The sequence below is a fragment of the Fulmarus glacialis genome, unplaced genomic scaffold (assembly GCF_000690835.1).
Source record: "Fulmarus glacialis isolate BGI_N327 unplaced genomic scaffold, ASM69083v1 scaffold4181, whole genome shotgun sequence".
NCBI lineage: Eukaryota > Metazoa > Chordata > Aves > Procellariiformes > Procellariidae > Fulmarus > Fulmarus glacialis.
In genome coordinates this window covers 47,600-51,719 of record NW_009192017.1, presented here as the reverse complement: position 1 = coordinate 51,719, position 4,120 = coordinate 47,600, and positions in this window count along the sequence as shown.

The window sequence follows — 4,120 nt, the reverse complement described above, 5'->3', positions numbered from 1 at the left end:
GCCTCGGCCCATCGATCCAGCCTGTCCGACTAACAGCTTCTCACAAGAAATGCATCTGCCGCTTCCTCGGCTGGAAGAAACCCCGCAGCTCCCGGTAAAACGCCGCAGCCTCGGAGGTCGCCAGCCTTCGCATCAGAGCCTCCGCGGCACGGGGCGGGGAAAAATCGCATCCTTCTCCTCTCCCCGAGCACGGATACCTGGAAGGAGCAGCAATGCGCACAGCCGGCGTGAGCAGAAGTCGCAAAGCAAAGACCAAAGGCGTTCGAAGCCTCGGGTGCTGCACTTGCTACGCGGTCAGAGCTACGGACCGTTTGCACATCCACGCTGCCTCCGGCTGCGGAAGAGACGGCCTCCATTTGCAGGGGGCAGGGGAGGAGGAGTAGGAGGAGGAGGAAGGGCTGAAGGTGCTTTCCGGGGGAATCCTGGAGTGAAGGCACGCTGAGAAGCTCCCGGGCCGGGGCAGCCAGCCTTCCAGAAGTTTCTGCCTCCGGAGCGGCCTCCGGCCCAGGCGCGGGGGAAGGATTTGGACCGACTCACGTTGCCATGGAGACTGCAGGCACTTAGAGGATGCTAGGAGGAAAATTCACAGGTAACACGGGCTCCCCCTGCCCCTTCTGCTCTCCCATCCAGAGATCAAAGGGATCGTCTAGGGAAGCCCAAGGCACGGCAAACAGAAAATCTGCCAAGTCACGTACCTCCCCACAACGCTGTAGGACCCACGGCTCCACGAAGCTGTAAGGAGGGAGGATGAGGAAGCCTCCAGAAAACAGGAATATCCCCAAGTTGTTCCGGTTAGAGCCAGCGATTTTCAAGAGCTTCACAGACCACGCTCCATCACCTCCTCCTCTTACCTCTGCCATCGCAGGGTCCTTACCCCTCCCACCGACATACACCACTCTCCTTTGGGGAGATCACACCACCTCCCCATCACCTCCAATGCTTCCGAGCACCGGGTTCGTTCGGCGCGCTGCCGGCGACGGCCGCGGCGGCCGCTCGGAGAACCTCCCAGATGCCATCCAGAGGCCGGCTGATGCTATTTAGCAACCAACTCCTTCAGCCCGTAGCCTGTTCTCAAATCGCTCTCGGGAAAGGAGAGCTGCTTGAAATAAAACGATCTACGTTAAACTGTCCGGGCAGAGCGCACGGAGAGCCTACAGGCCAGAGGTTAAGTGCTCCTGCAACAAAGCACAGCCTCCCCACGGGTCACCGGGAAACAGAGCAGAACTCTTGCGTTTTTAACGCGCAAGAATCGCATATACGCGCGTTAATGCCTCGTCCGCGCTCGGCAGAGCCTTCTCACCACCTCCGCAGCGAAGCTAGCGGTGCCCGCTGGGATCAAAGGGGGAATCTGGGGAGAGGCATCCGGCACTGCCTGGTAAGGAACGGCCCTGACTCCTGCACTGAAGAAACAGCTTTTAAGCCTGCTGCCTTACAGCTCCCCAAGGCTTTCATCCCGTGCTGTTGCTAAGGATCGCGGGCGGGTGATTTACACGTGGTTCCACCCAGACCCGAGAGCACGAACAGCTTTTTACGGGGGCCGAGAAATTGCCGCGGAGCCGGACGCGGAGCCGGCAGCGCCTGGCAGCTGGGACGTCGGGTCAGCACGGACGAGATGACGAGACCGACTCCTCCGTTTGCCGTCCCGCGTACAGCGCGGAGATCAACGCCCGTTGCCAGCAGCCCACCGTTTTTCGAAGGCTTGACTGAGGTATCTTCTCACTTCCCGAGCTACCTAATGTTAGCATTTGGCTCCCCTTGCCTCCCTACCTTACTCTTCATTACTCTGGTTGCCTGTTACCTATATATCCTATAAAAACAGGCTTTCTCCTGGCCGATCGCCGTTTGTCCCCTGCCGTGCACATCTAAAAGCCTCTGCCGTTGCAATGCAGCCACGAGCAAAGCACCGATGCCAAATACCGAGCTGCAACTGCTCTGGAAACCCACACAAAGAAATTCCCGTGTGATGACACCGACTTTAAGCTCTGCACTTGAGCTGGACAAAAGGACATAAGACAGCTTAACGTTGAGATCTGCGGCTCGCTCCTGCCGGTAAAATAAATCCACCCACGTTACATCCACCTAGCATTGCGCACGGAACGGTTTCAACGTCCGTTACCCCACCGCACCCTCGGAGAAGCAGTATTAACAAACAGCTTTACAATAAGAAAGAGATAAACTGACCCAGCGCGTCCTCCTCTGCTCAGCGTTCCCGGTGACCAAAACCACCTCAAACATCCTTTTTCCTTAACCGAGAACTACGCTGCTCCTCTTAAAAGGTAAACAGAGGAATACTTTTTTAAAAAATCAGAGTTTTCTTCTGAAACGCAGCTGTCTACAGGCACTCTGCAAGTCTTTTGCCAACCACCCACTCCACTGTGCTTTGGATCGTCTAATTTTAAGTGTTTTATCGCGATGAAACTTTTGACGCATCCCCCAACTACCCTGTGGCCTCTCTGCTGGGATATCAGCCCTTCATTTGCACGGCTGAGACCAGTAACATCTGGGACACGTCCTGGCACGATTCTTCAAGCGAATACTTTTAAACATTACTTTTCAGAAGCTGCCGTCAAAATCCATCATAAAGAATCGATCTCGAGCACTTGGCAGCCTGTGCCAAAGCATGTAACTAACAGACTTTGATTCCAGCCTGATATATTTATTTTGTAGGACTAATAGAATTTATCGAAGGAAAAATCTAATACCTAAATTCAATTCTGGAATTCAATCCACAGCCTCTGCAATTTGTTTCTCTTTCAGGTCACCCTACCTGAGGGTGCAGTTCAACAAACAGCTTTGCACTGAAGATTTGCTCCGGCATCATTTAAATGAAATTTACAGTTTAAAATCAAAACTCTTTCCCAAGTAGTTGTGACAAGCCAACAGACGGCATTTTCTAGGACAGCATCTGTTCTTTCCTGCAGAGTCTGAATAATTTAACCAGAAGATGGAAGTTCCAGCAGAACCAAGGAGCCCACGTTTAAGGAGAAACAGGACACACGATTGTTTCCTATTCAAAATTGCTAAGCTTTCACATTTCCCCCTACCTCCTCTCCCCCTCTCTTCATTCAGACCTATTGGGAACTGCTCAGATCAATGCGAAGGAAGATTAATTCTGTCCCTCGGCCTCCTAAAACAGCGTTCAAATGGCAATGACTCTTCGGTCATTTCACCCAGACGCGAGAGAGGAGGAATTTGCGTTCGAGGTCACGCTTCAAAGGAGGAAAATAGAAGTGGAATGACATACAGGAGCAGAGAGAGCTGTGAGCTTTGCAGGCTGTGAGTCTTACGTGTTCTGGAAGAGAAAGTTAAACCAAGCAGTCAAGATACTTCCCTTCGTAAAACAAAAACATTAGAAGCGACACAGTAAACGCTAACCGTAGTTAGCCACTTGCTGCCCCGGGCTCTTTACGTCTTCAAAGTATTTCAGGTCTGGCCACCCACAACGGGAAGCACTCAAGGAAACTGTGTCACTGTTGGAGGCTTGTCTTTTTCTATGTCCTCTTATCTACGAATTCCAAGATATCCCACGGCCCCCCTTCTTCTGTCCAACCCCGTTTCTCAGGCTTGCGGGCAAGACAGGCTCCGAGAAGCCAGCACAATCACCCTGCTACCCAAATCCGCTTCCCCACCACCTGGATCTGTTCCTAAGCTCGCTCGGATGGCCGAGCGGCAGGAACAGCTTGCTTTTGCAGAGCCCTTTGGCTCCGCTCGCTCTGAGGAGCCGTGCCAGCGGCCGCCTTCATCCGGGGAGCGGTGCCGGCATTTTTACCGCATTTTGGCCATGATGCCTTCTACAGACAGGCAGATGACAGACAGCAACCACAGCTCTGACTGACCTGCACTCCAGCGTCTGAACGGCTGCAGCGTGAGGACGCCATGTTCTTCAGGAGTCCCGGGCGTTGGTTTAGTATCGCGCCTCCTTCCCTCCGCAAAGGTCAGCAGGATCTGGAAGTACCGCAAAAGACTTTGGGCACGGCTATACATTTGCAAGATCAGCACGTTCCTTTTTGCCAAAGCGGAGGTGGACAAAAAGGTGGGGAAAGGTCTCTGCAGGTTTGGCAAGGACACGGCGGGGGGCGAGAGAAACTTAGGCGAGCCCGTGAATAAAGAGAAGAAACGA